This window comes from Micromys minutus (assembly GCF_963924665.1).
Source record: "Micromys minutus genome assembly, chromosome: 12".
Lineage (NCBI taxonomy): Eukaryota > Metazoa > Chordata > Mammalia > Rodentia > Muridae > Micromys > Micromys minutus.
In genome coordinates, this window is record NC_137981.1 from 30,433,915 (window position 1) to 30,461,029 (window position 27,115).

A 27,115-nucleotide genomic window follows, 5' to 3' on the forward strand; every position below is an offset into this window, starting at 1 on the left:
GAATATTCTGACAAAATAAAAGAAAGAAAGGGAGAGAAAGAGGGAGAGAGGGATTGCAGGAGGGAGAGAGCGAGGGAGGGAGGGAGGAAGGAAGGAAGGAAGGAAGGAAGGAAGGAAGGAAGGAAGGAAGGAAGGAAGTTGAATGTTAGTAACTGAAAATAAGAACTCAGTAAAGGGAGTGTAAGGCCAAATGTAAATCTCACGAAGTAAACATGTAGGAGACTAAGTGTGGAGACAGAGGAAACACAAATTGAAATTACACAATCAAAGTTAGAGCATGTGTGTATTTGGAGATCTTGAAGAAGAAATGGGGAGAAATGGAGCAAATCCAATACTTGGGTAAATATTAGATAAATAAAGACATCAAGTTAAAGATTCAAAAATATTTACAACCCCAAATAGGATGAAAAAAACCACAAGACATATGATAGTCAAACTGAGGGGTGTGGGGGGGGGGAGGAGGGAGAGAGGGAGAGGGAGAGGGAGAGAGGGAGGGAGAGAGAGAGAGAGAGAGATTTAAAAAACCTTACAAGCAGCCAAAGAAAAGAAACAGTACCTTTAAGGGATCAGGAGTGATAGTGAAGCTGGCTTTCAAACAAAAAGGATGGAGGCTGAGAACAACAGGATCCCATCTTCAACATGTGCAGAGCCGATCATTGCCAACTGAGAACTCCTTGCTCAGTGAGAACGGTCTTCAAAAACGTCTGCAAAGAAGAAAAAAAAACATTTTCAAACAAACAAAACCTGAGAGAATTAATATCCAACAGGCATTTGCTGAAAGAAATGGCAGAGGGAAGCCTCGGGAGACACAGGAAAATAGACCAAGAGGAGCATCAAAGTGAAAAGGGGAAAAGACAGCCCATGTTGTGTAAAATTAAACCAATATTGGCTTGACAGGTCTTCGGCCATGAAAAATACAGGTTTTAAATGGCAGCATTAAATAGGTAAAATGTTGATACCAGAACAGAGAGGAGCACAGGGGACATAAAGCCATCCAAGAGCCAGCATTAGTCAGGTAAGAGGACTCCTTAGGGTCCCACTCTGATAACCTAAGGGTAGATGTTTTCAGTTCTAGGAAAGCCACTAATAAAAGAAATAGGAAGAATATCATCTAAAGGGCCAGTAAGAGAGGGAAATAAGAATGAAAAATTTATTTAAAAGACACAGAAGAAGAAAATTCAACAGAATACTGTGAAACTGTAAGAAAATTATCAGGTGGTCATTTTAATGTACTAAATACTCTCCTCTAAGTACACAGTGTGCAAACTTTTTATTTTAAGTACATGATGCTTAAATGTGGCTTATCTTTAAAAAAAACAGTTGAAAATGGAATGATGAATAAAAAACATGGAAACATTGGCAAAGAAAGGAAGGAAGGAAGGAAGGGAGGGAGGAAGGAAGGAAGGAAAGAAGGAAAGAAGAAAAAGGGGAGGAAGGGAGGAAGGAAGAAAAGAAAAGGAAAGGAAAGAAGAAAAGATAACTAGCTAGTAGCACACCAAGTACATATTTATAAAGGAAGCATGCTTAAAAGCAGAGAATCTTTTTAACAATATGGAAACATCCCTGGGAAGATGTAAGGACTCTAAAAGTGTATACCGGATGACGTGCTGTTCTTAGTTGCCAATTTAACTACATGGGGGATTAGCCAAAGTAGAGAAATGGAAGGAGTTTTGTTTAACTTGCAGCAGCAAGAGCCACTTCTAGTCCAGATCTTTGAAACAGGAAGATACAAGCTTTAATCAAGATCTGGGCCACAACTTCTGCTGGAAGACAGGGAAGAAGAAAATTTTTGCACTTTGCCTTTTTAACATTGCCTTACTAGCAAGTCCATTTCTCCTCTGGCATTAGAGCCTATTTACTGGGATTCTGACATATTCTGAAGACCATCTGAAGACCATCCAGCATTGTGAAGTGAACAACAACTAGATTTGGGGGACTTTCCACTCACAGACAACCACTGTTGGCCAGACCAAAGCTTGTAAGTCATTCTAATAAATCCTATATATATGTATGGATTCATTTTGTAAGTTATGTATATATATATATATATATATATATATATATATATATATACACACATATATGTATATGTACATATACATACATATATGTGTACACACACACACACACACACATATATAGTCAGGGTTTCTATTATTCCTACACAAAAAACATCATGGCCAAGAATCAAGTTGGGGAGGAAAGGGTTTATTCAGCTCAAACTTCCACATTGCTGTTCATCACCAAAGGAAGTCAGGACTGGAACTCAAGCAGGTCAGGAAATAGTTAATGCAGAGGTTATGGAGGGATGTCACTTACTGGCTTGCTTCCCCTGGCTTGTTCAGCCTGCTATCTTATAGAACCCAGGGCTACCAGCCCAGGGATGGCACCACCCACAATGGGCTGGGCCTTCTCCCCTTGATCACTAGTAGAGAAAATGCCTTACAGCTGGATCTCATGGAGGCATTTCCCCAACTGAGGCTCCTTTCTCTGTGATAACTCCAGCTTGAGTCAAGTTGACACAAAACCAGCCCGTACATATGGGTAGACAGCTGTGGATCATATCATGACTTCAGGCAATATTACAGCATCTGTTGATGTTCATGTAAGATAATATTACCTAGTGATAGCTGAGTTTGTGTAAAAAGAATACTCTGTGGTGTCTGTGCTATGATAAAATAACTAAAGATGGTTTAATCACCAATGGAGTTTGGAGAATTTTTTCAAACACTTCCTCAAGGTGTAACAATATGTGCTTACATACACACTTGACTGGACAACTATAAGAATATTTTTTTCTACTACACATTGAACATTTACTAAAACTGACACTTTGCTTTGGCCAAATCTAAACAAGCATCAGCAAACTGAAACCATGGGATGCTTACTAGTTTGCTTCTGTGCAGGTAACACATTTTCATAAACCTAGAAACTAAAACAGCCCAAATGAATTATCTTACTAATATCCAGGCTGGAAGTTCAGGATGGGAAAAATATCAAAATTTAAAAATAAACCCATTTATGATAACACAAACACAAATTGAAACAATGAATACAAAATTTGCACATTGCAAATGGTCAAACATTCTTATAAGGAATGGAAGAGTGTCTAAGTAGACAAAAAGGCATGTCACAAGGCTTGAAAGACTAGATGTTATTAAAATTAGCATGTTCCTCAAATTCATCTTTAGTTTCAATATAATCCCTATCCAACTGCCACATTTCATAAACAAAAAAGCAGATCTGAGAATTTACATGGAAATGGAGGAAGATCTCAAATAGCCAAAAACAAACCCTGCAGAAAAAATGAACAAAATTGAAATACTCACATGTTCTAACTTCTAAATACATATAGTTATGCAAATCAAAGCAGTATGATACTTCCATTAATAACAGGCATAAAGACCAGTAGAACACCTAAATCCTTCTTTGATAAATAGACTGTCAATACAAGCCATCTTAGTTACTTTTCTATGGCCATGACAAAGTACCATCATCAATGCAACTTAGCATTTAATCTGGTGGCTCATATTCCCAGAGGGTTAGAATCTGTGACTGTCATGGCAGGGAACACGGCAGCAGGCAGGCAAGCATGGCACTGGAGAAGTAGCTGAGAGCTTACATCTGATCAGCATGCATGAGGACAAGCTAACTGGGAATGGCATGAAATTTTGAAACCTCAAAGCCCATCCCAATGACACAACTCTTCCACGATCCTTCCCAAAACATTCCACCAACTTGGAGCCAAGCATTCAACTATGTGAGTCTATGGGGACATTCTCATGCAAACCACACACTACCCAATGGTGAAAAGAACAGTCTTCCAAATGTGTTGTAAATATCAAGTTATGAAAGGATGAATTGGGATTACATCCTTCATCACACAAAAATTAATTCAAAATTAGTCTCAAAAGGACTTTTATTAAAAAGCTAGATATAGGGCTGGAGAGATGGCTCAGAGGTTAAGAGCACTGTCTGCTCCTCCAGAGGTCCTGAGTTCAATTCCCAGCAACCACATGGTGACTCACAACCATCTGTAATGGGATCAGATGCCCTCTTCTGATATGTCTGAAGACAGCTACAGTATACTTACATATAATAAATAAATAAATAAATAAATAAATAAATAAATAAATAAATAAATAAATAAATGTTTAAAAAAAGCTAGATCTAGAGAATTCTTCTGGGTTTTTCTCTTTTTGTTAGTTTTGTTGTTGTTTTGTTTGGTGATTTGCTTGTTTTTACAGTTTTGCTTTTTGTTTTGTTTTGTTTTGTTTTGTTTTGGCTGGTTGGTTTTTGAGACAAAGTCAGAGTACAAGCTGACCTCAAGCACAATACTTTGCTCAGGCTGATCTTAAACTCCTATTCCTCTTGCCTTTGCTTCCCAAGATTTAAGTTACAGGCAAGCACTCCCACACCCATATTAGATCAATTGAGCTCTAAAGAACATATAGATGTAATTCTTCATGGCCATACAGTAGGCTACAGAGGAAATAAACAAAAGACCATAGGACAAAAATCAGAAAAATAGTTATTTTTTTTTTAAAAATCATTTGTAAAGTAGAGGGCCTTACTAAGAAAATTTACAAGTTGGAGAAAATATTTGCAAGCCACACATACAATAATTGCTGAGCATCAAGAATACAGAGAGGATCTTGCAACTAAAATCTGGAAGAAAAACCTAGTTTTTTCTTCCCCTCCCTCCCTCTCTTCCTCCTCTTCCTTCTTCTTTCTCTCCCTCCCCCTCCCCCCTGGAGTCCCCTATAAGCCCAGGTTAGTTGGTTCTACAGGTTTTCTTGTGGTGTTCTTGACTCCTCTGCCTCCTATAATCTTCCCTCCCCATCTTTTACAGGATTTTTCAAACTCTGACTAATGTTCGGTTATGGATCTCTGCATCTGTTTCCATTCGCTGCTTGGTGAAGCCTCTCAGATGACAATTGGACTAGGCACTGATCTATAAATATATCAGAATATCATTAGGAGTCATAGGAATCATTTCATTGACCTTTTTTTGACAGTTGTGTTTGATTCTATCCTAGGTCTCTGGTCTATCTAGCCTCTGGATACTGACCCTCTAGGAAGTCAGGGGTGGGCTCCTTCAGGCATGGGTCTTAAGCTGGACCAGTCCTTAGTTGGCCAATCCCACAATTTCTGCACCACCTTTACACCAGCATCTTGTAGGCAGGACAAATTATAGGCCTACGGTTTTGTGCCTGGGATGGTATTCCAATCCCTCCACTGAAAGTCTTGCGCGGTTATAGGAGATGGCGGGTTCAGGTTCCATATTCCCCATTGCTAGGAGTCTTCTTAGCTAGGGTTACCCTCAAGTTCCCGAGAGTTTCCATTGCACTAGGTTTCTGCCCTGTCCAAGATCTCATCCCCTACTTCTAATCCCAGTTGTTCCAATGTTTCAAAAACGAATAAAGATTTTGAATCAATATTTATTCAAATGAAATGAACAAATGGCAAAAACATACATGAAAAACTACCCCAAAGCATTATCATGAAAATCATGTAGTATTAGCAAATCGTAAAAGATGAATGATAGGCTAATGTAACAAATTTGAAAGTCCAAAAGCTAGGTCTTCAGGTACTACTATGTCCAATTAGTAGGCTGATTTTCAGAGTGGTTGTACCAGCCTACTACCCCACCAACAGTGGAGGAGTGTTCATCTTTCTCTAAATCCTTGCCAGCAGCTACTGTTATCTGAGTTTTTGATCTTAGCCATTCTGACTGATGTGAGGTGGAATCTCAGGGTTGTTTTGATTTGCATTTCCCTGATAACTAGGGATATTGAACATTTCTTTATGTGTTTCTCACCATTCGGTATTCCTCAGTTGAGAATTCTTTGTTTAGCTCTGTACACCATTTTTAAAATGGGATTGTTTGATTCTCTAGGGTCTATCTTCTTGAGTTCTTTGTATATATGGAATATTAGACCTCTATTATTGGTAAAGAATTTCCCAGTCTGTTGGCTACCATTTTCTTTTCTTGACAGTGTCTTTAGCCTTAAAGAAACTTTAAAATTTCATGAGGTTCCATTTATCGATTCGTGATCTTAGAGCATAGGCCATTGGTGTTCTGTTCAAGAAAATTTCCCCTGTGTCTATGTGTTCTAAGCTTTCCCCACTTTCTCTTCTAATAGTGGTACATTTACACAATGGAGTACTACTCAGCTATTAGAAAAAATTACTTTACGAAATTCCTAGGCAAATGGATGGAACTAGAGAATATCATCCTGAGTGAGGTAACCCAGTCACAAAAGAACATATAGTGATATGCAGTCACTGATAATTGGATAGCTCTGAATACCCAAGAAACAACTCACAGACTTTATGAAGTTCAAAAAGAAGAAAGGCCAAAATGTGGAAGCCTCATTAGTTCTTAGAAAAAAAATCATGTATTCATCATATATTATTATGTAACAAATTTTGTGAGATATAATAATATTTTATAAAATAAATAAATTTTTAAAAGATGTCTACAAGTGAAAAAATATAGTGAATTGATCATTTATTTTTATATAAAAATAGTAAAATGGCTTTATATAATTAATATAAATCAACTTACATATAACATAATTCTAAAAACAATTAAAATTCTATTTTCTAAATTTAAAATGTAAGCAAACATATAAATAAATTATAATTTTAATATTAATAAAACATTCTAGATCATAAAAAAGAAAGTCCAAAAGCAAGCCTAGAAACATTAATTACTCCCTATAAAAAATATTTATCAATTGGGTGACAATATCCTCTGGTATATATAATATATTAAGAACATATAAGCCAATTTAACAAACACCTATTTCAGATATATTTAATGGCTAAAATATCAACCACATATTTTGTGAATTGATGAATAAGCAGGAAAAAGTGATACTACAGTCCATTAGTGAAAGGAAGTACAGCTCAAATTCAATAAAACCTTTTTTTAATTAAAAATCTACCAAGCCAGTTGTGATAGTTGCATGTAATGTGAGTAGAGAGACAGAGGCAAGAGGATCACAAGTTCAATGCCAGCCTTGGCCACACCATCCTGAGTCCTATCAAGCTGGAAACTCTACAAGCTAAAGTTACCACTCTGAACCACTTTTGGCACAAATGCTATGGGATTGAGTCCACTTTCTAATTGGACTTAAGACCAGCTTCACAAGACAGAATTTAAGCCTGGGAGCACTAACAGGTCAAAGGCTGTGCCTAGGTAAATCATAGACCCTAAGGAAAAACCTATTGTTCAATTATCATTATTATCCTGAAATAAATACAGTGTTAAACAGTGTCCATTTAAATAAACTCCCAATAACTTATGACCATAGATTAACACATGTCTTAACCCTCTTCAGAGAAGCTACTTTTTGCACTAGGTGATAATTAACATGGAGACTCACAACTGATAAACATGCAAAGACTAAGAGACTGGCAGAGTACTCAGTTACACACGCACATGCACCTGCACACACATATACACATGCACACACACATACACACAAGCATGCACATAGAGACTCCCAAGAGTCAAGAATTGTCATAGAAGAAAACAGAATGATTCTAAGGGCCAGAGGCAGTGGATGACTCAACAAAGCAGTGTTTTCCAGACACAACAGTCCAGTTGCATATTTGAATTCACAGCAGCTATGCCAACATGCACAAGACTTTCACCAAACCAAGCCAGGCAAAGTCCCACTATGGAGGGGGGAAGTGGTGGCAAAGTCTCACCCCTGTCTGAGAAGCTATTGGTAACTGAAGACTGTTGGAAGAGAGAAAGCCAGCTTTTCTAGAGGACATAGATATCCAAGATCCAGAGATGAGTTAATACCCATACACCTACCAGAAACACTACATAGACTCAGTGGTTTGGTTTGGTTTGGGTTGGGTTGTGTTGGGTGGGGTTGGGTTGAGTTGGGTAGGGTTGGGTATGGTTGGGTTGGATTGGGTAGAGTTGGGTAGGGCTGGGTTGGGTGGGGTTGTGTTGAGTTGGGTTGGATTGGGTAGGGTTGGGTTAGGTAGGGTTGGATTGGGTAGAGTTAGGTTGGGTGGGGTTGTGTTGGGTGGGGTAGGGTTGGGTTGGATTGGATTGGGTTGGGTTTGGTTTAGTTTGGTTTGTTTTAATGAAGTTGGGAAGGAATGATGCAGTAGGGGTAGGGATTGGGACAGAATCAGAGAGGAAGGAATAGGAGAGAAAGCTTGATTAAAACACATTGTAGACAAAGCACCAAATTCTCTAACAACAAAGCAACTACCAATTTTTAAAGTAAAACCTCAGTGAGATGTAACCCAATATCTACAAGAAACATGAACTGTATACCTGCTAAAAATATACACAGATCTATCTGTATCATTATAGCACTAGCTACATCTAACCACGAAACAAATACTGGCAACAGTGTTAACCTATGTCAGGTAAGTGTATTTAAAAAAAAAAACATATATACAGTACAATAAGGTCTAGGGAAGGAAAATAATTAATTAGTATGACAATTAATTCCCAAACTATACAGTACCTCACAAAAAGTGAAATGTCAAAGAATTTGCACCAACTGATTACAAATACACAAACTGTGTTAGAAGTCATAAAGACTATACTGACTTGGGAAGACAGGACTGAGAGAGTACATAGGTACAGCAGGGAGGGCTGTACACTGATTAAAGATATTGAGTGGTTTGTAGGAAGGCATCAGCTGTTGGCTCATGAGCTCTAAGCTTCTCCTTTGATGATGCTCTCCCAGTTTGTTCTTCACCAGCTACAGGTTTATTGATACTAATCGTCAACCATGTTAAATACATCTCTGCCTTAGGATCTTTACATTTGCTGTTCTTTCTGCCTGAGACTCCCCCTCCCCCCATTAGCTATCCATGGCTGATTCTTTCTCTTCCTCCAGATCTCCACTCAAAATTCATCTCAATAATAAATCATTCCATAATAGTCTTTAAAGAAGATTGCTACCCCTACACATACACAACCCAAAATCTGTGACTATGCCTGTTTGTTGTACTAATCACAGTATATTACCCTTCGTTATGTCCTCTCCCCGTTTTGGGAACACTAGGCCACTTATTTAGAGCGGTGAGGAAGATAAACTACTGGACATGAAACTCGAGAGACAGTTTAGCCAAGAACTTGAAAATGTACTACCTCCTTCTAGCTTTGGAGTGGGAACCGAGCCTGTGGTTACAATTCCCTTAGTAACAAAGCCCCGTTCATGCTCGCTGGCCAGACAAGCCAGAACGATAGGCAAGCTGCTAAGACATGATTTCTGTTTATCTGTCAGACCACACCACTCACCCCGATTCCTCCCTTCTAGTTTTGCAGGCACCTCTGATTTAGTGGGGGTGGACTCTTTGCTCGTCCTCTCTCTTCTCTCTCCTCTCTCTCCTCCCCCCTCTCTGAGCGGAGGGGTACAACTGTCCATTCAGCAAATATTTATCCACTGCTATTTATGTACCAGACAACACACCATGTGCCAGGAACAGAAAAAGTCGGTCTTTGCCCAAGTGCAGTTCAGTCTGGAACATCAGGAAGGGAAGAGCCAGCCAGCTCAGCATCCTGGTCAAGCCTCAGTCATAGCCCTGATGTACAGCATCCTGCCGGATCCTGACAGGTGTCAGGTTGCTGCCAGGAATGCACAGGCAGCATGCTGTGCAGGTTGGCAATCGTACGCTCTTTCTTCCTAATCGACAGAGACTTGACACTGTAGCTCTCCTGTTCCTTTTACCCCCACTACATGGCTTAAATGAAAGGAAACAAGGTCCAGGGAGAAATGAGGCAAGAGCTTGGAACACCCAACAGTGGTTATGCCAGGCACCAGCGCCTCTAGGTGTAGATCAGAAAAAGGATGGGTATGTCTACTAAGAACTTCTTTGCCTTAGCTTATGTCTGGTTTAAATCAGAGGGGCTCTGAAGATGACACTTATGACCAGGCTCCGGTGAGTTTACACTCTGGTTAAGTTAGCTGAGTAGACATTACTACTGTAGAAATTACTACTGTAATTTAAGTCCAGCTTGTACTAAGTTGGCACTAAAGCCAAACATGTTACAGAGCTCCCATAGGTGATCTAAGTTGGAATTTGAATTCAGACCCAGATTTGTCTGAGTCAAAAAATAAAACCCCAAATCCTTTTAACAACACCCAACTTTTCTAGTGAGGTTCAAAGACTTCAGATTCATGCTCTTAGGAGGAGAAATTTAAGGCATCAATGAACCTGAGTGATACTGGCGAACTGAGTAAACCAACTAAAATAAAGTGGCGTAGAGTAACCCAGGACCCAACTGTAACTCACAGTGAGTGACATGTTTGGTAAATCATTGCATTCTTCATAACTCTCTAACTGTATCCTCTTCCTCTCTGTCACTCTGTGTCTCTGTTTCTGTCTCTGTCTCTCTATCTCTTTCTCTCTCTGTCCCTCTCCGTGTCTCTGTCTCTCTCTGTCTCTCTCTGCCTTTCTCTCTCTCTCTCTCTCTCTCTCTCTCTCTCTCTCTCTCTCTCTCTCTCATATACACATTGTTTCTTACCTTAAACCAACTATCATTTATGAGTCTGGATGTTGCCTGAGAAGTTCAGAAGATGCTCTCAAGCCTGGGTTTAGCAGATGACATCTGTCTAAGTTTGTCAACATGCCTGCAGTCCATTAGCAGGTCATCTAGGTACTGGCTGGTCCAAGATGACCTTAGTCATATGTCTGAGTTAGGCTAGGTTTGAACCCTGAGAACTATCAGAAAGTCAACCTATGCCTATTTATCTAGTGGCAACAATGTCATAAAAGAAAGGAGTACAGGATTCTAATATGCTATATGTGTCTGTGAAAGTGTCATGAAATCCACTCTTCTATACTATTAAAATATTCTAAGAACATGGGCTGAGAAGAGATAAAGAAAATAGGTGAGAGCTCCACAGTCTGGCTAAAAATTAGCATTCCATTGGTTTTATTCCTGTAGCAGATTCAAGTGACAGGCCAGCTCAGATTCAAGGAGCACACAGACAGAGACAGCCTCTAGTGGGTGAAGCCAAGAAATCACAGCACACTAGGCACATCTCCTTTCTCCTAACAGAACCCACACACAACCCTCCCCATGTGCTTCCCATATACACAACTCTCTATACCCAAGATCACGTGGCAACCTATTGGTTGTCGAAAGTCCCCCTTTTAATTTGGACTTCTAGAGACAGTTCAATGAGGTTGGTTTCTGATCTCTTTAAATATGGACAGATCTTTACTATCCTTCCCTAGTAGGGGTCCTACTGTTGCCCTTTCATTGGGAATTAGTCACATCATATGATGTGAGACTCAACCATTGTAGATAATGAAGGCGGGGCTCTCTGAAACAGGCAACATCACAAGGCATCCCCAAGTCAAAACTGTTCTATTGGAAAAACTCTACAGAAGTTCATGCAAGCTAAACCTATGGCTTGTGCCTTACCCAGGCAAGGTCTACCCTGTATCTCCTTTCTGCTAGGAGCCCATGTGCACACTTCTGCAAGCTCCCAATGTCCTCCTCACCCCACCCCAATGTGGCGTGTGTTCCTAATTTGTACTTGCTGTGCCTGCTGGCTGGAGCCAACATTCTACCCTCTCTTTTCCATCCACCGAGAGCCATTGTCCCCTAGCAACTTGCATTCTCAGATTCTCACACATGCAATCACTCAACAAATATTTGCTGGCCCATTGAGCCCAAGGGATCCATCAGAACTAGAGCTACACCCAGACACTATGCAAGGATCTGTCACTCTCACACAAACTCCCCAGCTCCCAAGTCCCTGGGTCTGCTTGTTCTCGCAGGCACATGTGTAAGTGACTGTGCATTCAGCATACACCATGTATGTGCATAGAAATATTTGCATACCTCCCACCCACTCGTCCTTTTGCAGCACTGACTACTCTGAGTTCTGATGGTTTGCTCATGGATTTTTCTTTTCCCTCAAACTCAAAGTTCTTCACACCTTCTTATTCTATTCTTATGATTATATCACTCAGAACTCTCCTTACATTGAAATTCAAATAAACATTTGCCGAAATGACAAATGAGCAAGCTCTGGATGAAAAAGCACTCCTGCGTTGTATTTAGCTCATCCATTTCCTTCGTCCTGCAAGTGAGGAAAGTTAACTGCCAGGAAGATAACAAACTACTTCTCATGACTTCTACATTTACAACAAGGTAGTGGCCCAATCTCAGGGTCAACGTGAGGGTGTGTTCCACATTCTAAAAGCAGTTTCTAAGTTTAAGAAACTTTAATTGGTATTTTAGAGAAACTTGACATTTGGAGACCTGCAAGGTGGTCAATTTTCCTCTGACATCCATAGTCACACAACCATTTTCCTATTCTCTCTCTCTCTCTCTCTCTCTCTCTCTCTCTCTCTCTCTCTCTCTCTCTCTCTCTCTCTCTCTCTCTCTCTCTTTCTCTCTCTCACACACACACACCACAAATATAAAATACAAAAATAAATATAATAAAAATAAAGCAGCAGAAACCTTTTAAATTAACAAAATGCATTACAACAAAAGGGACCAAGAAACTGGACTATTAAACCAAACAGACCTGAAGTAAAATCCCAGCACTGTTTGTCCTCGGACAAGTCATTTCTCCTTACCTCCAAGTTTCCTCTTTTGTACCTGGAGCTACCCTGGAGATGTATTGGCAAGCTATAGAAAGAAGACAGCAAGCCTGACACAGGACTTAACACTCTGTGGCACAAGCCACGGACGTGTCAAGCTTTTCCTTTTCTGTTTGTTGAAATTAGAGCCAGTGGGTGCACTGGTAGATGATTGGTGTTTCAAATCTAACCATAATTATATTCAGGGGCTCCCCACAGCTGTTATTAGTGACAGAGAGCTAGAGGTGAAACCTAGCATCTTCTGGTTAGGGCTTTGGAGTGCAGTCTTACTTTTTATCACAGGATTTACCTGTAAGAATAAAGGCATTAGTGGGTCCTAAGCATAAGAAAAGGAACAGATTCCTAAGTATGACGGTAAGCCCCACGTCTTTGAGTGACGCAGATGCTATTACACACAAAGCCTGCTTCTAATGGCCAGAAGATGTTCCTATCCTGAGGCTGGGGCGAGTGTACTCAAAAGTCTGGTTTGTTCCAGCATAAAAATTGAAATGTAAAGGTTAGGAGACTATGGTTAAGAATGATTTTAAACAAGATTTTATGGCAACTGTAAGAACCCCTTTTATCTTTTATATCTTCATCTTTATTGTCTGGACTTTTATGAGCTGTGTGCTTGAATTTGACCCAAATCCTGGGTGCCACACTCCAGATCATGTGGAACATGTGTTCCACTGACTTGGGGCATACGATCCCGTGTACCAAACTCTTCTTCTCACCACAAAGACAACACGCTCACCCTGGCTGAAAATAAAGAAAGAAAAAATGCCACATCTAGGTCCCGTTCTGAGGAAAGGTGATCTTACCACATTTTATGGGGACAAAGGGCAGGCCTCAACCAGACTCACCAGGAGAACGTTTGACACCATTCTTACTGCCCAAGCTTCCTTTGTTTTCTAGAATAATCTTCAATGCTGGCAAGCACGCAGCCTTGACCTTACCAATATTTCTGAGTGATAAGGTGGTATTTTTTTTTCTTGGTTCCCATTACCTCTAATAACCCCTTGTCTGCAGACAGCAGCTCCTCATGCCTGGTGTAGACCATCATGGGCCCTGGTGTAGATCATGAGTTAGGCTTCTTATTAGGTATCCTCTTATCTGTATGATATGATTTCACAGCATCTCAAAATTTACACATGCACCCTTTCAACCTGTTCTCAAGCTTGAAATAAATTCTTCTTTCGTATTATCAAAGTGCTTGTGTATGGTGGTCGTGGGGTAAAACCTGGAATTTCACATAAACTAGGCAACTGCTCCACTGCTAAGCTACATCCTGAGCCCCAAAGAATCTTCTAATAAAAACATTTTTAAATTAGATGGAAGTCAAAGAAGGCACTGAAGCAAGAACAGGGGTCGAAAGGATTCTCCTCTTTTTATGTGCAATTGAGTGAAATTTGCCAGGCAAAAGTGGTGGCATTTATATTGATTTCTCTCTCTTTGTGTATGTGGTATGTGTGTGTGTGTGTAGGTGTATGTACATGTATGTGTGTATGTGTGTATAGTATGTGTGCATATGTGTATGTATGTGTGTGATATATGTATATAAGTATGTGTGTATGTATGTATATGTATATGCATGTATGCATGTATATATGTGTACGTGTATATGTGTGTATAAGTGTGTATATGTGTGTATGAGTGTGTGTGTGGTGTGTATATATAGTGTATATGTGTGTATATGTGTGGGGTATGTGTGTATATACGTATGTATGCATTCGTATGTATGTTATATATGTGTGTTGTATATTGCGTGCAGGTGTTATACATATGCATTTATATGTGTATATTTATGTATGAATATGTTAGTATGTGTGTATGAGTATGTGTGTGGTGTGTATATATAGTGAATATGTGTGTATATGTGTGGGGTATGTGTGTATATACGTATGTATGCATTCGTATGTATGTTATATATGTGTGTTGTATATTGCATGCAGGTGTTATACGTATGCATTTATATGTGTATATTTATGTACGAATATGTTAGTATGTGTATATGTATGTATATGGTGTGTTTGTACTGTGTATGTGTGGTGTGTATGCTGTGTGTATGTGTATATGTATGTATATGGTGTGTTTGTACTGTGTATGTGTGGTCTGTATGCTCTGTGTGTGTGTATGTGTATATGTATGTATATGGTGTGTTTGTGCTGTGTATGTGTGGTGTATATGCTGTGTGTGTATGTGTATATGTATGTATATGGTGTGTTTGTACTGTGTATGTGTGGTGTGTATGCTGTGTGTGTGTATACTTATGTGTTCACATAGAGGTAGAAGAGGACACCTGGAGTCTTTTTCCATCACCCTTCATCTTGTCATTTGAGCCGAGTTCCCTCACTAAGCCTGAATCTCACCACTTCTGCTGGGTGAGTTGGTCAATGACCCCCCAAAAATACTCTGTTCTCTGCCATCCCCCAATGCTGGAGTGACAGGCAAACAGGGGCAGGTTTTTAATGTAGATCTTTGGGGATTTGAACTCAGTTTCTCTTGCTTTCACTGAGCTACCTTCCTGGTATCCTCTTCTTAAGGGGTCGGCTCAGGTTGTTTATTGTTGTTGCTTTGTTGTGTTGTTTGTTTATCTTATTTAGCCAAATGGTCGATAAAGGTCTTTGATTCTGCTTTAGCCCATGTATTTCAGGGCTGTGCTGTTGAAAGTGAGCCAAACTCAAATGGAGTGATCGGTGTATAATGTGACAAACAGGAGGATAAAAAACCTGGGGGAGGTCATTGAGAACAGTGGAGGAGCGTACAGGCCAAACTGAAAGAAACGGTTGGAGGTTGTCCTGGAAACCTGTGTGGCAGGAAAAGCATGAAAGGAAGTAATTTCAATGCCAGGCTAAAAAAACAACAATAACAACAATAAAAAAAAGTCCTCTGAACGCTACATATAAGCTACTATACCCACATGGACTGGGTGGCCCGAGTTCATTCTAACCTTTCAGCAAGTCCTTCCCCATCTCATGCCAAAGAGCCAGCCCTGCCCTGCTGTCACCTGTCCTTCCCAAGGTGCCTGCCTCCTTACCTCTTAAACACCTGTAGAGCTCTGGGTTTTCCAGTTCTCGGGGACATGACTTGCTCCACCCCCACAGCAAGTACTTCCTGAGAGCGTGTGGGTCTCACACCTGATCTCTGGCTCTAACTCTTCCCACCGGACTAGTCATTCTGTAGAGGAGAAGGCTGGAATGAGCATGATGGAGATCTGGCTGTTTCCCTGCTGGCTTGGAGGCATCCTTTTTGCTGCCTCTTTGTACATAAGAAGGAACTAGGGACAGTTTGAAGTGGATGGCTATGTTGTCATCTCCACATGAAAGCATGAATAAACCATCACACTCTGTATCTGTTATAGCCTAAGACAGAATGAAATAATAAGGGGGGGGGACAGAATAAGGAGGCACAGGACTCTAAAAACAAACTTACAAATTTGGGGAGGCTCTCAGAGGCCCTACAGGAAACATCTTTGAGTAGCCTGGAATTTCCTTACAGCTGGTTTACCCCAAGCAGCAGCTCTTGGGAACGATGGTTGTTTCCTTGGTGACTAGCAGCAGGCTAGCCTCTCCTTCCATAATGCCTTCTTGGGTTATTTCAGGGATGTAGGAAAGCACACAGACACCCCATTTCCTGGGAAGGTAGTTGTAATGTGCAGACTAATGACATGTAAACAGCCAAGAAGGAGTGGGAGTTGGGAAAGCCTGGCCTTACTACTTGTAAAATGAATTCCATGAGATAAAAACAGCTGTGTTGATAGGAGTGACTTGGAATGCAGCCCTGAGTAAGGAGGTAGTGCCTGGAGACACGGGGTTATTAGAGGTGATGGCACCAGGGGGAATATTTTACCTTATCACACAAAAATAATGTCTTTTAAAATACCAAATTAACAACTTGCTTCACAGCTGTTTCGATTGCTTCGTAAACAAAGGTCCAAAAGCCTGTCATGTACCAAACAAGTACTATGTGGCCAGCAGGCTGTCCAGGACCACAGGCAGATGAGAAGCAATGTGGCAAAAGGACCCAGAGGTAAGCTTCTGATTGGTGGCAGAGACTTCAGTGAGTCCAAAGGATTCCAGATATGGGAGGGAGCCTTGACCTGCAATTCTAGCACTTAGAGAACAGGGCACAAAGACCAAGAGGTCAAGGTGAACCTACACTATCAGAATCTGTCTGAAAACTTCCCTGCTAAATCTGTCTTTCCTTTTAAAATATAAATATATTTTTATAAATATTCTCTTTAAATAACATTTCTTAACTGATGACATGAAAAACATATGAATTGAAGAAGTAAACACTAAGGAATATCTAACCAGACTAGTCAAGTATAGCTACTACTAACTTTTTGGTATTTACCACAGCTGTTAAGTCTTTTTCAATTTAATTTTCTCCTTTCCTTCCTTTGGTAAATACTTGCAACCCACTAGGTGGTACATGATTTTAATACCAGCACTGGGGAGGCAGAGGCAGTTGGATCTATGTGAGTTCAAGACCAATCCAGTATACAGAGAAAGTTCCAGAATAACCAGGGCTACAAAGAGAAATCTTGTCTCAAAAGAACCAATAAGCTTCCAGTTTCCATCTCTGCCCCAGAGCTAGCCCTGTGCCACAGCTCTTTGTATCCAAATCTGAGAGGATCAGAGCTGGTCTCCCAGAGGTGCTGACATATCTAAGACCACAGGCTCGCAGGAAGGACAAACTACAGTCTGAGACAGAAAGACCAGCTAACGCCTAACACCATAGATAATCAGATGGCTAGAGGCAAGCACAAGAACATAAGCAACAGAAACCAAGGCTACTTGGCATCATCATAACCCAGTTCTCTCATCACAGCAACCTCTGGATAACCCAATATACCCCAAAAGTAACATATTGATTTAAAATCAAATCTCATGATGATGATAGAGGACTTTAAGAAGGACATAAATAACTCCCTTAAAGAAATACTAAAGAAGGAGCTGAAGGGGTTTGTAACTCCATACAGAGAACAACAATGTCAACTAACCAACCCCCCATACCTCCCAGGGAATAAAACACCAACCAGTGAGACACATGTAGGAACCCATGGCTTCATGTACCAAAGGATGTCATTGTCTGGCATCAATAGAGGAGAAGCTTTTGGTCCTGTGAACACTTGTTTCCCCAGTGTAGGGGAATGCCAGAGCAATGAAGTGGGAGTAGATGGGTAGGAGTGGGAGCATCTTCATGGACACAGGGGATGGGGAAGGGGAATGGAAGAGTGTGGAGAAGGGGATTACATTTGGAATGTAAATACATGAAATATCCAATAAAAATGAAAAAAATAAAAAAATAAATAAATATAGAAGAACATGGATAAATAGGTAGAAGCACTTAAAGAGGAAGCATATAAATTCCTTTGAGAAATACTAAAAACCCAACCAAACAGGTGAAGGAATTGAACAAAATCATTTGAAATCTAAAAATGAAAATAGAAATAATAAGGAAATCACAAAAATAGACAACTCTGGAGACAGAAAACCTAAGAGAGAGATGAGAAGTCATAGAGGCAAGCATCACCAACAGAATACAAGAGATAAAAGAGAGAATCTCAGGCATAGAAGATACCATAGAAAACATTGACACAATAGTCAAAGAAAATACAAAGAGCAAAAAGCTCCTAACTCAAAACATTCAATAAATCCTGGAAACAGTGAAAATACCAATAGGTATAGAAGACAGTGAAAATTTCCAACTTAAAGAGCCATCATCAATAAAATTATAGAAGAAAGTTTCCCTAATCTCAAAACAGATATGCCCATAAAGGTACAAGAAGCCTACAGAACACCAAACAAATGGGACCATAAAAGAAATTTCTTCTGTCAAATAATAATTAAAACACCAAATGCACAAAACAAAGAATATTAGAAGTGGTAAGGGCAAAAGGTCAAGTAACATGTAAAGTGAGGCCCATCAGAATTACACCAGACTTCTCAACAGTGACTCTAAAGGCCAGAAAATCTTAGGCTGATGTCATACAGGCCCTAAGAAAACAAAAATGCTTCAATACCCAGAAAAACTCTCAATTACCATAGTGGGTAAAACCAAGAGATTCCTTGACAAAACCAAATTTAAACAGTGTCTTTGTACCAATCAAGCCCTACAGAGAATAATAGAAGGAAAAGTCCAACAAAAGTAAGAAAGCTACACCCAAGAAAAAGCAAGAAATTAATCACACAAGAAACCCAAAAGAAGAGAACCACACAAGCATAATTCCACCTCTAACAACAAAAATAACAAGAAACAACAATCACCATTTCTTAATATCTTTTAACATCAATGGACTCAACTGTTCAATAAAAAGACATAGACTAACAGGTTATACATGTAAACAGGACCCAGCATTTTCTGCATACAGTAAACATACCTCAGTGATAAAGACAGACACTATGTCAAAGTAAAAGAGTGGAAAATAATGTTCCAAATAAATGGTCCTGTGAAACAAGCTGGAGTAACAATTCTACTATCCAATAAAATAGTCTTTAAACCAAAAGTTATGGGGAAGGATACTACATACTCATCAAAGGAAAAAAATCCACCAAGAGGAATTCTCAATTCTGAACACATTTGCCACAGATGCAAGAGCACCCACATTTATAATACAAACTCAAGCTCAAGGCATGCATTGAACCCCACAAAATAATGGTAGGAGACTTTAACACTCCACTCTCACCAATGGACAGATTATAGAAATATAAAGTAATCAGAGACACAATAAAACTAACAGAAGTTATGAACCAAATGGACTTAACAAATATCTACAGAACATTTTACCCTAAAACAAAAGAATATACTGTCTTCTCAGCACCTCAAGGCACCTTCTCCAAAATTGACCATATAATCTGTCACAAAACAAGCCTCAACAGATACAAGAAGATTGACATAACCCCATGCATTCTATCAGATCACCACAGATTAAGGCTGTCTTCAATAACAACAAACACAACAGAAAGCCCACATTCACATGGAAGATGAACAAGTATCTACTCAATGACAATTTGGTCGGGGGAAAAAAAATAAAGAAATTAAAGACTTTTTAGAATTTAATGAAAATGAAGGGACAACATACTCAAACTTATGGAACATAATAAAAGCAGTGCTAAGAGAAAAACTCATAGCTCTGAGTGCTTTCATAAAGAAACTGGAAAGAACAAACGCTAGCTGCTTAATAGCACATCTGAAAGCTCTAGAATAAAAAGAAACAAATATAGCCAAGAGGAGTAGATGGGAGTTAATAACCAAACTTGGGTTGAAATCAAACACATAGAAGCAAAGAGAACTATACAAAGAATCAACAAAACCAAGAGTTGATTTTTTTTTTGAGAAAATCTACAAGATAAATAAACTCTTCACCAGACTAACAGAGGAAATAGAGAGAGTATCCAAATTAACAAAATTAGAAATGAAATGGGAGACATAACAATGAAAACTGAAAAAAAAATTTAAATTATCAGATCCTAAAATAAAAGCCTATACTCAACAAACTGGAAAATCTGGATGAAATGGATGATTTTCTAGACAGATACCAAGTACCAAATTTAAATCAGGATGAGATAAACCATCTAAAAAGTCCAATAACTCCTAAAGAAATAGAAACAGTAATTAGAAGTCTCCCAACCAAAAAAATTCCCAAGACCAAATGGTTTTAGTGCAGAATTCTATCCAAGCTTCAAAGAAGACCTAATACCAATACTTCTCAAATTATTTTTTCAAACAGAAACAGAAGGAAAACTACCCAATACATTCTATGTAACCACAGTTATTAACACCTAAACCACACAAAGACCCAGCTAAGAAAGAGAACTTCAGACCAATTTCCCTCATGAATATTGATGCAAAAATACTGAGTAAAATTCTTGCAAACTGAATCTAAGAACACATCAAAATGATTATTCACCATGATCAAGTAAGCTTCTCCCAAGGAATGCAGGAATGGTTCAATGGAAATACAACAATGTAATCCACTATGTAAACACACTCAAAGGAAAAAAAAACACATAATTGTGTCACTAGTTGATGAAAAAGACTTTGACAAAATACACTACCCCTTACTGCTAAAAGTATTAGAGATATCAAGAATTCAAGGTCTATATCTAAATATAATTAAAGCAATATACAACAAGCCAATATCCAACATCAAACTAAATGGAAAAAAACTTCAAGCAATCTCACTAAAATCAGAGACAAGACAAGGCTGTCCACTCTCCCCCAATCTATTCAATATACTATTTGAATTCTTAGCAGGAGCAATTAGACAACAAAAGGAGATCAAAGGGACACAAATTGGAAAGGAGAAAGTCAATATAGCCCTATTTGCAGATGATATGATCATATACAATAAGTGACAAAAAAATCTACCAGAGAACTCCTACAGCTGATAAACAACTTCAGCAAAGTGGCTGGGTATAAAATTAACTCAAACAAATCAGTAGCCTTCCTCTACTATCTACTCAAAGGATGAATAAGCTGGGAAAAGAATTAGGAAAACGATACCCTTTACAATAGTCACAAATAATATGAAATATCTTGGTGTGATTCTAACCATGCAAGTGAAAGATCCGACAAGTACTTTAAGTCTCTGAAGAAAGAAGTTGAAGACCTCAAAAGATGGAAAGATCTCCCAAGCTCATGGAGTAGCAAGATAACATAGTAAAAATAGTCATTTTACCAAAAGCAATATACAGATTCAATGCAATCTCCTTCAAAATTCCAACTCAATTCTTCAAAGATAGAGCAATTCTTAAATTTATCTGGAATAACAAAAAAAAAAAAAAAAAAAAAAAAAACCCAGGACAGCAAAAACTATTCTCAATAATTAAAGAACTTCTGGGGGAATCATCATCCCTGACCTCAAGCAAGCCACACTGCAGAGCAATGATGATAAAAACTATAAGGTATTGGTACAGAGACAGGCAGGTAGATCAATGGAATAGAATTGAAGACCCATAAATGAACCCACATACCTGTAGTCACTTGATCTTTGGCAAAGGAGCCAGAACTATCCAGTGGAAAAAAAAACTATTTTTAACAAATTGTGCTGGTTCAACTGGAAGTCAGCATGTAGAAGAATGCAAATCGACCCATTCTTTATCTCCTACACAAAGCTCAAGTCAAAATGAATCAAGAACCTCCACATAAAACCAGATACATAGAAACTAATAGGAAAGTGGGGACTAGCTTCGAACACATGGGCACAGAGGAAAATTTCCTGAACAGAATACCAATGGCTTATGCTCTAAGATCAACAATCTATAAATGGGACCTCATAAAATGGAAAGGCTTCTGTAAGGCAAAGGACACTGTCAATAGGACAAAATGGCAACCAACAGATTGGGAAAAGATCTTTATCAACCCTATATCCCATAGATGGCTAACATCCAACATAAACAAGAACTCAAGAAGTTAGATTCCAGAGAACCAAATAACCCTATTTTAAAAATGGAATTCATTGCTAAACAGAATTCTCAATTGAGGAATCTCGAATGGCTGAGAAGCACTTAAAGAACTGTTCAAAGTCCTTAGTTATCAGAGAAATGCAAATCAAAACAACCCTGAGATTTAACCTCATACCAGTCAAAATGCCTAAGATCAAAAACTCAGTTGATGACAGAGGCTGGCAAGGATGTGGAGAAAAATGAACACTCCTATATTGCTGGTGGGATTGCAAGCGAGTACAACCACTCTGAAAACCAGTTTGGTAGTTCCTTGGAAAAATAGAAATAGTTTCATGTGAGGACCCAGCTATACACCTCCTGGGCACTACCCAAAAGATGCCCCAACATATAACAATGATACATGTTCTACTATGTTCATAGCAGCTTTGTTTATAACAACCAAAAGCTGAAAATAACACAGATAGTCCTCAACAGAGGAAGTGATACAGAAAATGTGGTACACTTACACAATGGAGTACTGCTCAGCTATTAAAAAATGACTTTATTGAAATTTGCAGGCAAATGGATGAAAGTAGAAAATATCTTGAGTGAGGTAACCCAGTCACAAAAAAAGCCACACATGGTAAGTACTCACTGATAAGTGGATATTACTCAACATGAAGCTTGGAATATCCATGATACAACTCACAGACCATATGAAACCCAAGAAGAAAGAAGGGAACACCACAGTATGAATGCTACAGTCCTACTCAGAAGGGAAAAATTAGATTAGAAAAATGATTTCAGGAAGTAGAGGGAGAAAGGAATCTGGAAGGGAGAGAGGATGGGGGAAAAATGGGTCAGAATCAGATAAGGGAGGAGATGGGGGAGAAGTCCAGAGGGTCAGGAATTTGAAAGGAGGAGTGTAGCAGTGGGGGATGGGGAACTGGGGTAGCCACTAAAGTCTCAGATGCCTGGGACCCAAGAGGTTCCCAGGACCCAACAGGGAGGACATTAGCTAAAATACCCAACAAAGGGGAGAGAGATGCTCTAGAGACCACATCCAGTGGATAGGCACAGCCCCTGGTTGAGGGATGGGACCACCCACCCACCTCAAAAATATTAATCTAGAATTCCTCTTGTTAAAAGGAAGTGCAGGGATAAAATGTGGCACAGAAACTGAAGGAAAGGCCATCCAGAGACTGCCCTACTTAGGGATCCATTCTATTGCTGAGTCAGGGGAGAAGGTAGAGGAGATGGCAGTTTGTGGAGGGGAAACTGGGAAGGGAGATAACATTTGAAATGCCAATTAATTAACTAACCAATAAGAAATGAAAAAAAGAAAAAAAAAACAATAATACTGACAAATAACAATACCTGAAGCCCTGTAGTAAACATAATTTTAAATAGTCCTTTCTTCTGATCATAAAAATATTCAAATTTATTTTTTGTCTACTTTAGAAAAGATTTGAAATGCACTCAGGTATAAAATAAAAGTCACCTGCAACTTTCCACCCCCAGGTCAATACCACCTATATTTTGAAATAAATTCTACCAGAACACTGAAAACTATAAATGCACTGCTTTAGGATTGGGGGTTATAGTAATTATGATTGGAAGAATCAAGAAAATAGCATTCACTTTTTACAGGTTTACTATTATTTATTAGTGTGTGTTGGGGTCTGGGGTCTGGGTTGGATGTATACATGTGACCTTGGAAGCCAGAAGAAGGCCTTGGGGTCCCTGGAACTGGAGTTGCAGTTAGAAGCTGCCTAATATGAGGGTCGGGGACTCAGCTTCCTCCTTCCAAAAAGCAAGTGCCCTTGACCCCTGAGCCATCTTTCCATCCCCACGTTGTTATGGTTGTGAACATGTCACATTCAATTACGAAGTTCTAAACGCTCTTCTTGTTGGTAATTCTTCTACAGGTATGCTTATAGAGCATACCCCGGAGGACATTATTAAATGGTTTTATCCTCTAAATGAATGCTAAAGGTTTATGAATGAGAGGTGTTATTTGTAATTTATAATCTGTTTGTTTAATAATTTTTCACTGGGGGCTCCACCCTATGTTAGGAACTATTGAGGTCCCTGAGTACAGAAGAGAAAGACCTCTAGTTACAGTTTTTCTCTACAGAACTTAAATTAGTTCCTGGAAGTACAAACGCTGGTGCTGGGGCGGGGGAGGGGGCGGCTATTTAAATCATTAAATTCACTATTTATCAGTTTGCTGCACAAGCCAGAAGTCTGAAGTTTAGATCCTTAGCACCCATGCAAATGTCAGGGGCTCCAAAGGCAGAGAGGGGATCCACAGAGCAAGCTAGTTACCCAGACTATTCATATTGAAGATCTCTGGATACCATTAAGAGATCCACCGCCCAAGAAAAATGTTTACAAACATGAGCCTCTTAGCACTACTGCCCAGAGGGTTCTGCAGCAGGTCGGTGAACTATCTCTAAGTTACTTCCAGTAACTTATTTCCTGTAAGATACATGGGATTCCATCTTGCCTAATCTCTGAGTCCCTCGACCCATGATGCTTTGCTTCAGAAATAAACCACCGCATTACTGGTACTATTTAAGCCAACAAGAAATGGAGATTGATCCAGAGACAGTTTCCTGTGCAGAAGTATATGCTGGGTGGGCGGCTATACAGCTGTGTACCTAACTCTATCAAACAAAGAAATGTCATTGTAGCTTTATATAGAGGGGGGGGGGCAGAATAGGTAGGAAGGGGGGGAGAGGAAGCAAGGCTACAATATGAATGATGCTTGCCTTAATGACTAAAGCAGGAAACAATCATGGATGAGTCCTGAGAGCAGCCTCTGCCTTCCATACCGTGCACACTACACATAACCCCTTACAAATTCACATAAACCACACAAACATAAAACCTATGTATAATGTTGCAATTAAGGAGCAGACGGGGTTCATTTTTATTAGGGAAAAATATAGTATAAAGATGACCTTATCCATCACAAATAGTGAGTTTCTAGCAACTTATAAGTTTGAGAGATGAATAAACATTTGTGGGAAAGATAAGTAAAAATGAAGACCTAAGAGATATGCCCTATCAAAACTATCAGAAGTACAGAAAAACCCTCAGAAAAATCAGTTATAGAAGGGAAACCCAGCTGTGTACCCAAGCCCAGAACTACGATGTTTTAATCCTGGGTGTGATTCCCATTAAGGAGAAACTCTGTAAGTTCTACAGCCTTTCCATGTCTCCGTTGCTTTATCTACAAAATGGACATAGTCATCAAACCCACCTCAAAGAGCTGAGGAAGAAAACACACAGCACAGTTAGAATGCCCACTAGAGATTTGACCATACTCCAATGAGTATATGGACAAGATAAAATGAAGTTGGTTTGGTATTGGCTTGTTTGTTTGTTTTCATGGTTTGTGGAGTGATCAAGGAGGAGGGGGACAGACATGGGAAGAACGGGAAATGAGCATGATGTAAGGTTCCCAACTAATAAATAACAAAGAGTAATGTCATCCGTATTTCCTAAGTAGTTGGTAGGTCATTTTTGAGGATAAAGTCTAATTCCTTGTCTCTGTTGACAATTCATAAAGAGAGCAAATCTAAATATCTAAAGTTCAAATAATTTCAATGTGTTGATCTAGAAAAACATCAGGATGGATGGCTGCACACTAGATCCGCAAGCTATGAAGCTTGAGTTGCTTTCTGTTGCTTAGGAGCTTTAGTGTTAGGACAGAACTCAGGGTCTTGCAAATGCTAAACAGCAAGTGCTCTGCCCCTGCGCTCCACCCCACTCCTTCACCTTTGAGTTCTCTCTCTCTCTCTTTCAGGGCTGACTCTACTTAGACCAGTCTTCATGTAGGTTTTAATAGTTCAAGTCCTTCATGGCCTGGGGACCATGGAATGTTCTCTACCCCTCAGTGTGTGACCCACAATGCACAGGACACAGTAGGAGAACTTCTCTGTGTGGGGTGCTTTTCTGAAGAAAGTATCAAAATTCAATTATCTGAAACTCTGGGTGCCATTCACTTGAAGGAAAATGCCGAAATCCAGACAGAATTGGCCTTCTGAGTCTCATGACACACAACACACAGAAGTCGGATTTCAGCTGTGACTGCTGACATCCCTTCATTGGTGATTAATGGCACGGGGAACACAAGCCAGCAGGTCCTGACATTAAGAGAGAAAGCTATTTTAAATACCACCATCCTAATTAAATATTTCTTTTCAGAGCACTTGAAACCTAAAAATAGTTTTGATCTGTCCACTGGGGGCCACATCAAGTCAACATGGAGTTTAATTAGATTGCTTCAAGCAAGAATGTTATTCTCCAAGCTTTTGACAAGAGTGCTAACTCCAGACCTCAGGTTCGGCTTATCTGTGCACAGTGTCTGCTCAAGTAGAGGACTCTGTTTGTTCACTTGGGTTTTTTAATTAATTAATTTAATTCTGACTGCAGAGAAGACAGAGAGAAGCATTTGCAATTGGTTTCATACTTAGGTTTCCATAATTGGTGATGAAGAAGTCTTTAATTATCTAAAATAAAAAGGGTTGGCGTGCTTCCACCCAAACACCACATGGAAGCCATTGGTATGTTCCAAGGGCCTCTGGCCCCATGGAAAACAAACACTAAACACATCGTACAAGGTCCTTCATCAGGGCTTCACTTTGACTATTAGTGTCAATTTTGCCCATCAACTAATGGACGTTCATTAAACGGGTGGTGTGACATCCTGGACTCTTGGTATTTAAGCAGCTTGCTACAGGCGAATGTAGAAAGTGTCCCCAGTGAACCTGCCACTAGGAGCATCCTGACAGTACTTTCTCTATCACAGCTAGTCTTTCAGTCACTCATCTCTTCATTCAGCCATGCAGGTGAGGCACAGCTCGGTGAGTTAGGGTTCTCATGCTAATGGGTTGACCAGAAACTCTTAAACATAGTTCTCAAAGAGAACTAGAGACCCTGGAGCAGTGGTTCTCAACCTTCCTAATGCTGTGATCCTTGAATACAGCTCCTCATGGTATGATGACCTGCAACCATTAAAATTATTTTTGTTGCTACATCACAACTGTAATTTTGCTGCTGTTCTGGATCGTAATATAAATACCTGATAGGCAGGATCTCTGCTAAGTGACTCCCAATGT

At 39.5% G+C, this 27,115-nt stretch overlaps 1 long non-coding RNA gene across 2 annotated transcripts in view; it reads right to left on the minus strand.

The window, feature by feature from the left end:
- The window catches only part of LOC308428430, a 52,961-nt gene extending 43,596 nt beyond the window's left edge, over positions 1–9,365 (minus strand). For both annotated transcript variants that reach the window (XR_013975285.1, XR_013975286.1), the window contains exons 1-2: positions 9,290–9,365; positions 557–704 (exon numbers count right to left, since the gene is read on the minus strand). This is a non-coding gene — a long non-coding RNA (uncharacterized lncRNA). The remainder of the gene's footprint in view (positions 1–556; positions 705–9,289) is intronic.
- Positions 9,366–27,115: the final 17,750 nt, after the last annotated feature.